The sequence below is a fragment of the Mus caroli genome, unplaced genomic scaffold (genome assembly GCF_978045245.1).
Source record: "Mus caroli unplaced genomic scaffold, Mus_caroli_1 scaffold_8, whole genome shotgun sequence".
Classification (NCBI taxonomy): Eukaryota; Metazoa; Chordata; class Mammalia; order Rodentia; family Muridae; genus Mus; species Mus caroli.
In genome coordinates this window covers 130,372,678-130,385,759 of record NW_028227263.1, presented here as the reverse complement: position 1 = coordinate 130,385,759, position 13,082 = coordinate 130,372,678, and the positions used below count along the sequence as shown (strand labels likewise).

The 13,082-nt window shown below is 37.1% G+C and overlaps 1 pseudogene; it reads right to left on the bottom strand.

Moving 5' to 3' along the window:
• Window positions 1-10,591, bottom strand: part of LOC147003533 (sulfotransferase 2A1-like) — a 61,988-nt pseudogene extending 51,397 nt beyond the window's left edge.
• Window positions 10,592-13,082: the final 2,491 nt, after the last annotated feature.

Below are 13,082 nucleotides of genomic sequence, written 5' to 3'. Positions count from 1 at the left end.
CAACAAAATTATAGAAGAAAACTACCTTAACCTAAAGAAAGAAATGCCCTGAACACACAAGATGCCTACAGAACACCAAATAGACTAGACAATAAAAGGAATTCTTCCCAACACATAATAATCAGAACATCAAATGCACTAAAAAATATAGAATATTAAAAGCAGTAATTGGAAAAGGTCAAGTAACATATAAAGGTAGACCTATTAGAATTTTACCAGACTTCTCATCAGAGACTAATAAAGCCAGAAGATCCTGAACAGATATTATACAGACCCTAAGAGAACACAAATACCAGCTCAGGCTACTATACCCAACAAAACTCTCAATAACATAGATGGAGAAATCAAAGTATTCCAAGAGAAAAACAAATTCACGCAATATCTTTCTATGAATCCAGCCCTTCAAAGGACTGAATATTTTGCAGCTTACAGAATACCCACCTCAGGGAAAAAGGCAGATACTACATCATAGTGAAAGGCTGTAAAAAATTTTCCAAGCAAATGGCCTGAAGAAACAAGCTGGAGTAGCTATTCTAATATCGAATAAAATTTACTTCCAACCCAAAGTTATCAAAAAAGACAAGGAGGGGCACTTCATGCTCATCAAAGTTAAAATCTACCAAGATGAACTCTCACTCCTGAATATCTATGCTCCAAATGCAAGGGCAGACACATTCATTAAAGAAACTTGAGCCGGGTATGGTGGCGCACACCTTTAATACCAGCACTTGGGAGGCAGAGGCAGGTGGATTTCTGAGTTCGAGGCCAGCCTGGTCTACCAAGTGAGTTCCAGGACAGCCAGGGCTACATAGATAAACCCTGTCTCAAAAAACCCAAAACAAAATAAAATAAATATATAAAAAAAATAAAAAAAAAATAAAAGAAACTTTAGTAAAGCTCAAAGAATACATTACACCTCACACAATAATTCTGGGAGACTGCAAGACACCACTCTCATCAATGGACAGATCCCTGGAAACAGAAACTAAATAGAGACATATGGAAACTAACAGAAGTTCTGAAAAAATGCATTTAATAGATATATACAGAACATTTTATCATAAAACAAAAAGATATACCTTCTTCTCAGTACCTCATGGTACCTCCTCCAAAATTGACCATATAATCAGGTACAAAACAGGCCTCAACAGATACAAAAATATTGAAATTATCCCATGCATCCTATCACATTAAAATGGACTAAGGCTGATCTTCAAAAACAGCATGAATAATTGAAAGCCTATATTCATGTGGAAACTGAACAACACTCTCCTCAATGATACTTTGGTTAAGGATGAAATAAAGAAAGAAATTAAAGACTTTTTAGAGTTTAATGAAATTGAAGCCACAACTTGCCCAAACTTTTGGGACACAATGAAGGCAGTTCTAAGAGGAAAACTCATAGGCCTGAGTGCCTCCATAAAGAAACTAAAGAAAGCATTCAATAGCAGCCTGACAGCACACTTAGGAGCTCTAGACGGAAAGGAAGGAAATTCACCCAAGAGGAGTAGAAGACAGGAAATAATCAAATTATGGCTGCAATCAACCTAGTGGAAACAAAAAGAACTATTCAAAGAATCAACCAAACCAGAAGCAGGTTCTTTGATAAAATCAACAAGATAGATAAACCCTTAGCCAGAATACCTTGAGGGCACAGGGACAGTATCCTAAGTAACAAAATCAGAAATAAAAAAGAAGACATAACAACAGAACCTGAGGAAATCTAAAACATTATCAGATCCCAGTACAAAAGGCTATGCTCAACAAATCTGGAAAACCTGGATGAAATGGACAATTTCCTAGACAGATACCAGGTACACCTAATTCCAACTCTCCTCCAACTATTCCATAAAATAGAAACAGAAGGTACTCTACACAATTCTAAGAATCTGCAATTACTTTGATACCTAGACCACATAAAGATCCAACAAAGAAATAGAACTTCAAAAACAAATTCCCTTATGAATATCGATGCAAAATACTCAATACTATTCTTACAAACAGAATCCAAGAACACATCAAAACAATCATCCATCATGATCACATAGGCTTCATCCCAGGGATGCAGGGATGGTTCAATATTCGGAAATCCATCAATGTAATCCTCTATATAAACAAACTCAAAGACAAAAACCACATGATAATTTTGTTTGATGCTGAGAAAGTATTTGACAAAATCCAACACCCATTCATGATAAAAGTCATGGAAAGATCAGGAATTCAAGGCCCATAAGTAAACATAATAAAAGAAATATACAGCAAACCATTAGCCAACAACAAACTAAATGGAGAGAAGCTAGAAGCAATCTCACTAAATCAGGGACTAGACAAGGCTGTGTCCGTACCAGTTCAATATAGTACTTGAAGTCCTAGCCAGAGAAATTTACAACAAAAGGAGATCAAGGGGAAACAAATTGGAAAGGAAGAAGTCAAAATATCACTATTGCAGATGATATGATAGTATATATAAGTGACCCTAAAAATTCCACCAGAGAACTCCTAAACCTGATAAACAGTTTCAGTGCAGTAGCTGGATATAAAATTAACTCAAACAAATCAGTGGCCTTTCTCTACACAAAGGATAAACAGGATGAGAAAGAAATTAGGGAAACAACACGCTTCAAAATAGTAAAAAATAATATAAAATATATTGGTGTGACCCTAACTAAGGAGGTGAAAGACCTATATGATAAGAACTTCAAGTCTCTCAAGAAAGAAATTGAAGAAGATCTCATAAGATGAAAATATCTCCCATGCTCATGGATTGGCAGGATTCATCTAGTAAAAATGGCTATCCTGCTGAAAGCAGTCTACAGATTCAATGCAATCTGCATCAAAATTCCAACTCACATCTTCACTGAGTTAGAAAGTACAATTTGCAAATTCATCTGGAATAGTAAAAAACCTAGATAGCAAAAACTATTCTCAACAATAAAAGAACCTCTGGTGGAATCAGCATGCCTGCTTTCAAGCTGTACTACAGAGCAATTGTGATGAAAAGTGCATGGTACTGGTACAACTACAGACAGGTAGATCAATGGAAAAGAATTGAAGACCCAGAAATGAACCCATACACGTATGATCACTTGATCTCTGACAAGGGAGCTAAAACCCTCCAGTTGAAAAAAAGACAGCATTTTTAACAAATGGTGCTGGCACAACTGGCAGTTATCATGTAGAAGAATGCGAATTGATTTAAATTCTTATCTCCTTGCACAAAACTCCAGTCTAAGTGGATCAAAGAACTCCACATAAAACCAGAGACACTAAAATTTATAGAGGAGAAAATGGGAAAAGCCTTAAATATATGGGCACAGGGGAAAACTTCCTGACCAGAACAGCAATGGCTTGTGCTGTAAGTTCGAAAATTGACAAATGGGACCTCATAAAATTGCAAAGCTTTTGTAAGGCAAAAGACAGTGTCAATAAGACAAATAGACCACCAACAGATTGGGAAAGGATTTTTCCAATCCTAAATCTGATAGGGGACTAATATCCAATTTATTCAAAGAGCTCATAAAGCTGGACTCCAAAAAATCAAATAACCCCATTAAAAAATGGGATACAGAGCTTAAAAATGAAATTTTCAACTGAGTAATACCAAATAGTTGAGAAACATTTGAAAAAATATTTAACATTCTTAATCATAAGGCAAATGCAAATTAAAACAACCCTGAGATTACACCTTGCACCAGTCAGAATGGCTAAGATCAAAAATTCATTTGACAGCAGATGATGGTGAGGAAGTGGAGATAGAGGATTACACCTCCATCACTGGTGAGATTGCAAGCTTTTACAACCACTCTGGAATTCAGTCTGTTGGTGCCTAAGAAATTTGGAAATAATACTTCCAGAAGATCCAGCAATATCTCTCCTAGGCATATACCCAGAATATATTCTAACTGATAATAAGGACACATGCTCCACCATGTTCATAGCAGTCTTACTTATATTAGCCAAGAAGCTCGAAAGAACCAATATGTTCCTCAACAGAGGAATGGATACAGAATATGTGGTACATTTACACAATGGAGTACTCTTCAGCAATTAAAAACAATGAATTTAAGAAATACTTAGGCAAATGGACATATCTGGAGGATATCATCCTGAGTGAAGTAACCCAATCAAAAAAAAAAAAAAAAAAAAAAAAAAACCCAAACCAAACCAAAACAAAAAAACTCACTTGATTTGCACTTACTGATAAGTGGATTTTAGCTCAGAAAGGTAGAATACCCAAGATATAATTTGCAAAACACAAGAAAATCAAGAAAAAGAAGACCAAAGCATGAATACTTCATTCCTCCTTAGAATAGGGAACAAAACACCTATGGAAGGAATTAAAAGTTTGGAGCTGAGACCAAAGGATTGACCATTCAGAGACTGCCCCATGCAGGGAACCATCACATAGTCAGCCACCCAACACAGACACTTTTGCATATGTCAGTAAGATTTTGCAGAAAAGACCCTGATCTACCTTTCTCTTGTGTTGCTATGTCAGTGCCTGGCAAATACAGAAGTGGATGCTCACAGTCATTTATTGGATGGAACACAGGGCTCCCAATGGAGGAGCTAGAGAAAGTACCCATAGAGCTGAAGGGGTCTACAACCCTATAGGTGGAACAACAATATGAAGTAACCAGTACCCCCAGAGCTCATGTCTCTAGCTGCATATGTAGCAGAAGATGGCCTAGTTGGCCATCATTGGGAACTGAGGCCCCTTCTTCGTGTAAAGTTTATATGTTCTAGTACAGGGGAACACCAGGGCCAAGAAGTGGGAGTGGGTGGGTAGGTGAGCAGGGTTGGGGGAGGGTATAGGGGAGTTTCGGGATAGCATTTGAAATAAAATTGAAGAAAATATATGATAAAAATTAAAAAATACAATGGATTTATGAAATTTCTAGACAAATGGATGGATCTGGAGGATATCATCTTAGTGAGGTAACCCAATCGCAAAAGAACACACATGATATGAATTCACTGATAAGTGGATATTAGCCCTGAGTCTCAGAATCCTTTTTAGAATGAGGAACAAAATACTCATAGAAGGAGTTAGACAAATTTCGGAGCAGAGGCTGAAGGAACGACCATCCAGAGACTGCCCCAATTGGGGATTCATTCCACAAACCATCACCAAACCCACACACTATGACAGATGCCAATAAGAGCTTTGTGAGAGGAGCCTGATATAGTTTTCTCCTGAGGGATCTTCCAGTTCTAGGCAAATACATAAGTGGATGCTCACAGTCATCCATTGGATGGAGCAAAAGGTCCACAGTGAAGGAGATAATGAAAGTACCCAGGGAGCTGAAAGGGTCTGAAGCCCCATAGGATGAACATTAATATGCACTAAACAATACCCCCAGAATTACTTGGAACTATACCACCAATCAAAGAAAACAGATAGTGGAGATTGTTACTTTAGCTGTATATGTAGCAGAGGATGGCCTAGTTGGTCATCAATGGGAGGAGAGACCCTTGGGCCTGTGAAGGCTCTATGCCCCAGTATAGAGAAATACCAGGACTTGGAATGGGATTCTGTGGGTTGGGGTACAGGGTGAGCAGGGTGGGTCTATGTGATTTTCAGAGGGGAAACTAGGAAAGGAGATGACATTTGAAATGTACATAAAGAAAATATATCATAAAGGATTAAAAAAAATAAAGAGGTAGTTGGAAAAAGGAATAAAATCAGCTAGAATGGAAAAAAAGCAAGAATGGTAAGTGGGCTATTATTGAGATCAAAATCCCTGTATACATGTATGGAAATATCAATAATAAAACACTTATTATACGTGATTAATATATTTTAATAAATATATAAATCAAAACAGTGTATCAAGAATCCCCTACCTCACCTCTGAAAATATTTTAGAGGCAAATAGGAGATTGGTACTTATAATATTTAGAAAAATGCCATTTAAGAAAATGCTGGATGATCAGGCTAATATATAAGATGCATAAGAAGCAATTACAAAAAGACTAAGAAAATTGACAAATGAAAAGCATGGTAGGAAGTAAGCAACATTTGTTATTTTTCTGTTCTGTGATAAAACACCATGATCAAAGGCAACTTAAGGAAGAGAGAGCTTGTTTGTGTCAGGCAGAACGATAGGAAGGGAAACCTGGGATTTCATTTCCTCAACTACATTCAGGAGACAAATGGAGTGTACTGAAATTGGTTTGAGTGTTTGTTCTCTCAAAGCCCACCTTGAATGGAATACTTTTTCCAACCAGTCAGTGCCTCATAAACATTCTGAAAAAGTGCCACCAATTGGAAACCAAGTGTTGAAATATGGGGGCCTATGTGGGCCATTTCATACTCAAATGAGGACCGATGTCAATATCAAGATTAGGTCTGTAAAGACTAGATACTCCAAATGGTGCTTAAATATTATGACACGGGGCAGTGTGTGGCTGTGTCCTGTAATGTGGTGGTGTGTGAGAACAGAAAGACTTCACAATCAGTGTTGAAATGATTATGAGTCCTGGGCCCATAGACTTGTTGAATGTAGAGAGATAAAATGGAGCCTACAGAATATTAAAAGTCTAGAGATGAAGACAAGTTAAGTATCATACATAAAATTGTGGGTTTGAGCTCCAGCATCAAATAAGTAGAGTATAGAGTAGGTGCTTTTAGACTTAGAACTTAAGAGGTATCAGAAGAAGGAACCACACTTCAAGGTCACCCCAAGCTATATAGAGAATTCAAGGCCAACCTAAGTCATCTCTCACTTTGTCTTTTTAAAAAAATTACTCTGAGACCTAGAACTGGGGAGACTCCAGAGTCTCTATGGTGGTGACTCTATCTGAAACTCTTAACAGTAAGTGACATGAAGCCTGAAATGCCACCTCCTGTAGGCAGATAGGATTCCCAGTGGAGGGATAAGAATAGCAACACATTCAGAAAACCTTTGACCCCAAATGTGTTCTAAACAGAAGATGTCCAGAAACAAAGATGGAGCAGAGATGGAAAAAATGGGCAATTATTGACTAGCCAAAATTTAGACACACACCATGGGCAAGAAACAATCCATGACACTATTACTCTGATATGCATGCCTACAAGAGCCCAGAATAAGTGAGGTTCCACCCAGCAGCTGAGTAAAAGAGATTGTATACATCCACAGCCAAACATTAGTTAGAGCTGTGGAAGTCTTTTGGAAAAGTTTGAGAAAGATTTGAGGGACCCAATGGGGTTAAGAACTCCAGATGAAGACCAGAAGAGTCAACTAACCTGAACCTTTTATCACTCTTAGAAACTGAACCACCAACCAAAAAGCTACCATGAGCTAGATCTAGGGGTCCTGCACATATGTAGCAGATGTATAGCTTGGTCTTTGAGCAGATCTCCCAAAAACTGGAGCTGGGTCTCTCCATGAACATGTTTCCTCTCTGTGGATCCTATTCCTTTATCTGGGTTGCCCTGTCTTGTCTCAGTGGGAGAAGACACACCAAGTCCTGGGGAGAATTGTTGTGTCATGGTAGGGAGGTACCCTAGGGGCAACTATCCCTTCTCAGAAGAGAAGACGATGGGGATAGGAGCTGTGAGTAGGGGTCATTAAGAGGAGATGTGTTCTGAATATTGTGATATAATATAAATAAATAAATTTATAGTATATAATATGTATTAATAAACAAATTAATTAATGAAATAAATGTCTCCTAATTTCCCCCACCTCCTATATTTCATAGATTACTCACCATTTCCTTTGAGGAACCATTCAAATAAGTTCCAAAAGACCCTGGATTCTTCACAAGGTTTGTGTTACTCCAGAAAAAGTAACCAGACACAAGAATATCTCTGGGATTTCTGATGAGATAGATCGCCTAGAATGGACAAAAATGTAAATGAATGTCAAAAGTTATTCTCACCTTTTGACTGTCATAATTTACATGCAATATTCTAATATCTAAGGGTTTCTAAAAACATTTGTTATTTTTTTGTGGGCAAAACATATACACAAGTGAAAAATCTATAATCATAATTCCCCCTTTCTAATTTTATTTGATTTGTAAAAATGGAACAACAAAATGACTAGTTCATTAGTAGTGTAAAATATCACAGACTGATTCGACAGTTCTAAAGATTCCAATAACAATTGGTTATCCAACAACAAATGCCAAGCCTGTAAAATACACATACAGGTAATACTCTAGTGACTGAGAAAGGTGTACTGAAGTAATTTGGGATATACAGATTCATTTAGGAATTTATTGATTATTTATTTATTTATTTAGGAATATATACTGTATACATTAAAAACATGTAAATATATATCTATATAGGAATACATAAACATAGGAATATATTTAGGAATATATATGTATGTTCATATGTATATATATGCAACATGAATCAATGAAAAAATTAAATATGAAAGAGAGGAATTAAAATTATATCTGAAAGGTGGGATTGCAAGCTGGTACAACCACTCTGGAAATCAGTCTGGTGGTTTCTAAGGAAATTGGACATACTATTACCTGAGGACCCACTCCTGAGTTTATACTCAAAAGATGCTCCAACATATAACAAGGACACATGCTCAACTACGTTCATAGCAGCCGTATTTATAAGAGACAGAATTTAGAAATAAATCAGATGTCCTTCAGCAGAGGAAAGGATACAGAAAATGTGGTACATTTACATGATGACATACTACTCATCAATAAAAAAACAATGACTTCTTGAAATTCATAAGAAAATGAATAGAAATAGAAAATATCATCTTGAGTGAGGTAAACAAATCTCAAAAGTATTCAAACTGTATGCATTCACTGAAAAGTGGACATTATCCCAGTAGGTCAGAATAACCAAAATATAATTCACAGACCACATGAAGTTCTAGGATGACCAGTGTTGATACTTCCATCCTTCTTAGAGGGGTGGGGGACAAAAAACTCATGGGAGGAAAAATGGAGACAAACTGTGGAACAGAGACTGAAGGAAAGACAATACTGATACTGCTCCATCTGGCGATGGATCCCGTATTCAGTAACCAAACCAAGACACTATTGTCGATGCCAAGAAGTACATGCTGTAAGGAGCTGTCTCTGAGATGGGGAAACATCAGCATCACCTAGTGCATGAGAATCCCATCTTCACATTTCAGCAAGACCTCCAGGACTTCTCAGGTAAAATAAGTTGAAAGAGTGTTTAGTCAAAGAAAATCTCAATCACTGGACACTGACCTTGGCCTTGGAACTGAAGAAAGACTTGGCGAAGAGATGGATGGGAAGATGGAAGGATATGAGTCGTGGTCCTTCCTTATTGATTATTGTAGGATATCCTAAATCAATCTCTATCCAGGGTGAGCGTTCCCAAATGGGCACAGTTTGGATCCACTTTGGATCTCCCTTGGTCTGAATCAAGCAGACAATCTCAATCAGCCAGTTCATTCCTGAATGAAAAGGAAAAGTGACTGTTACTCATTTCAACATTACTTGTGAAAAAGCCTCAAGTAGAATATATGCCCATACAATTTAGAGTGCTGCCCAATTTCAAGCACACAGACTTGTGTACACAATGTCCATGTGACATAAGTGAAAAGTATATTCACTCATCATATTCTAGACTTCATTTTGCAAAACAGAGACCCTATACACAGTAAACAGAAACCTAGCAATGGAATTTCTCCTCCAGCCCTGGGCCAACATCATTCTACATTCTGGTGGAATGAATTTGACTATCCCAGATATTTCAGAATGTTGTAATCATAGCACATGCCCTCTGAGACTACCTCCTTTAATTTAATTCATTGTCACTGAGACTCACCCATGCCCCAGTGTATGACTGAGTACTTCTACTTTTTAAGGTGAATCAATTCCCTTGTGCATATTTATCACACACAGTTGATTTGTGTTTATGTGCTCATTTGTCAGTGGATGTTTCTCTAGCTTCCTTCTCAGAGTTATTGTCTGGTCCTTTTTTCCTGTATTCCCACTGCCTATGGAATTTCTGTGTCATTTTCCTTTCAATGTCAGCAACCTAATACTTACTCAAATTTCAGTGCTTCTTCCGCACAGCAATCATCTATACCCCAAACTACCATGATGTTGCTTTTTGCTTTCTTGACTTTAAAGACTATTTCTATGTCCTGGACAAAGTCCATAGTAATTTTACCTGAATCTGTCCTCTCCTCCCCATATCCTCACTTACATGTCTTTATCTCTTAATGTTATTTCTTGTATTTATTCTCACCACTCTCACTCTTCTATCTCTTCCACAGAGAGAGGGACCAAAGGCATATTCTGCTTTAGGGAACATTATCATTGTTCTGGTGCCATAGCTGATCTACTCTGCCCACATAGGTCAGTCTGAGTGGAACACACAGAAATCTCCATGCTTACAATTCATTTTACACATAAATATATAGAACACTCTACTCGTCACCCAAAATGAATTAGGATCAAAATACTAATCTCCCTTATACATTTCAGAATTAGTCTTACTGATGATCCTTACCTGACTTGGGGTAAGTCAATATCAACAAGTCTTCTTCTTTCACCACAAACTTATTACGAATATCTTCCAAAATACTTTTTGATATGTATTGGCAGGAAGAGGTATCACTTTAAACCAATTATAGTCTGACATCATGAATAGCTCCTTCTAGGTGATGTTAGGATTCCAGCCCAGGACACCTATTTAACTTATAACAAATTCTGAGAGGTAAGATTTATAGTGCAAGTAAAAAATCATTAACATTCTTTTATGTGTTTTGAAATATTTACTGATGGGGAGAAATAAAAATTGTCACCTACAGCCAAAGGTTACTATATTGAGCAATTTTAAAGTTGTACAAATAACATTCTGCAGAATTTGTGAGACCAATTTCATGACCCCAAATCGGTGACTCATGAAGACATAATAGGACATAGAAATCCAAGTTAATTTAAAATGTCTAGTAATATAATTTAGCTTTCAGAATGATTTTGAATATGCAGAAAAATTACAGAGATCATACAGAACCTTTCCATGGAATTTCTTTTTTTTTTTTAATAGTGGTTGCTTTTGAGAAACTCATAGTTCATTAACTGCCCATCTTCTTCCCCTCAAAGCCTTCCCTCCTTTTCCCATATTTTTGATCTCTTTAATATTTGTTGCTATTTATATATGCACACATATATAGTCAACCTACTGAGTTCATGCACTTAAGGTTTACACGATGTATCCTGAGGTGTGCAGTTGAGATTAGAAAAATCAATGGGAGATTTCATCTTCAGACACAGCCTATTCTCCATATTTTAGCAAAAATTGATATGAAGTATTTCTTCTTATAAGGTAAAAATATATAGAATTTCTCCTGGCCTCTTTAGTATACCTACTAGTACCATTATGCTGGTTTGTTTGGGTAACTACACTGTTAAAATTTCATGTGTCTATTTTCCTGTTGTGTCATAGAGAGACATATTGTATCAACAGGAACCTTGGTATTTGGGGGAACTCTGTACCCTCTTCTGTAACTTTTTCTGTGAGCCTCTTAGGTTGTAGGGATTTATTTCAGATATATCAGTTGGGGTTGTGTACCTTTCTGTTATTATCTACATTTTTGTCCATTGTGGATCCTTGCCAGAGAGACTACATGAGTGAAGTAACCCAATCACAAAAGAACACACATAATATGCATTCACTGATAAGTGGATATTAGCCCAGAAACTTAGAATAGCCAAGATATAATTCACAAAACAGATGAAACTCTAGAAGAAGAAGACCGAAGTTTGTATGCTTCCTTCCTTCTTAGGTTGGCCAACAAAATATTCATGTAAGGAGTTACTCAAACAAAGTTCAGAGCTGAGACAGAAGTAAGGACCATCCAGAGACTGTCTCACAAGGGGATTCAATCCAATAAACAACCACCAAACCCAGACACTATTGGATAGGTCAGAAAGATTTTGCTGACTGGACCCTGATATAGGTGTCTCTTGTGAGGCTATGCCAATGCCTGGCAAATACAGAAGTGGATGCTCACCTTCATCTATTGGATGGAACACAGGGCCCCTGAAGAAGGAGCTAGAGAAAGTAGCCAAGGAGCTAAAGGGGTATGCTACCCTATAGGAGGAACAACAATGTGAACTAACCAGTACCTCCTAGAGCTGTGTCTCTAGTTGCACATATAGTAGAGGATGGCCTAATCTGCCATTAGTGGTAGGAGAAGCCCTTGGTCTTGCGAAGATCATATGTCCAGGTACATGGGAATGCCAGGGCAAGGAATTTGGATTAGGTGTATTGAGGATCACATCAGGGGGACTGTATAGTTGACTTTCATGATACTAATTGAAATGTAAATGAAGAAAATATCTAAGAAACCTCCAAGAAGTCTTTTATTTCTTTCTCTATTTCTTCCTTGACCAAGTTATCCTTGAGTAGAGTTGTTCTGCTTCTATGTGAATATTGGCTTGAATTGAATGTTGTTATTGAAGGTCATCCTTAGTCTGTAGTGGTTTGATAGGATGCAAGGGATAATTTCAATATTTTTGACCAGCTATATGGTCAGTTTTGGAGAATTTACCATGAGATGCTGTAAAGGAGGTATATTCTTTTGTTTTATGATCAACTTTTCTGTAGATATCTGTTAAACCCATTTGTTTCATAACTTCTCTTAGTTTCCATGTGTTTCTGTTTAGTTTCTCTTTCCATGATCTCTTGGGTGTTGAACTCTCCCACTATTATTGTGTGTGTTGCAATATGTGCTTTGATCTTTATTATAGTTTCCTTAATGATTGTGGCTGCCCTTGCATTTGGAGCATAGATATTCAGAAGTGAGAGTTCATCTTGGAAGATTTTACCTTTGATGAGTATGAAGTGCCCTCCTTGTCGTTTATGATAACTTTGGGTTGGAAGTCAATTTTATTCGATATTATAATGGCTACTCCATCTTGTTTCTTCGGACCATTTGCTTGGAAATTGTATTCTAGCCTTTTACTCTGAGGCAGTGTCTGCCTTTATGCCTGAGTTGGTTCTCCTTTATGTAGCAAAAAGTTGGGTCTTGTTTACATGGCAAGTCTTTTAGTCTATGTCTTTTTATTGGGGAATTGAGTCCATTGATATTAAGAGATATTAAGGAAAAGTCTTTATTGCTTCCTGT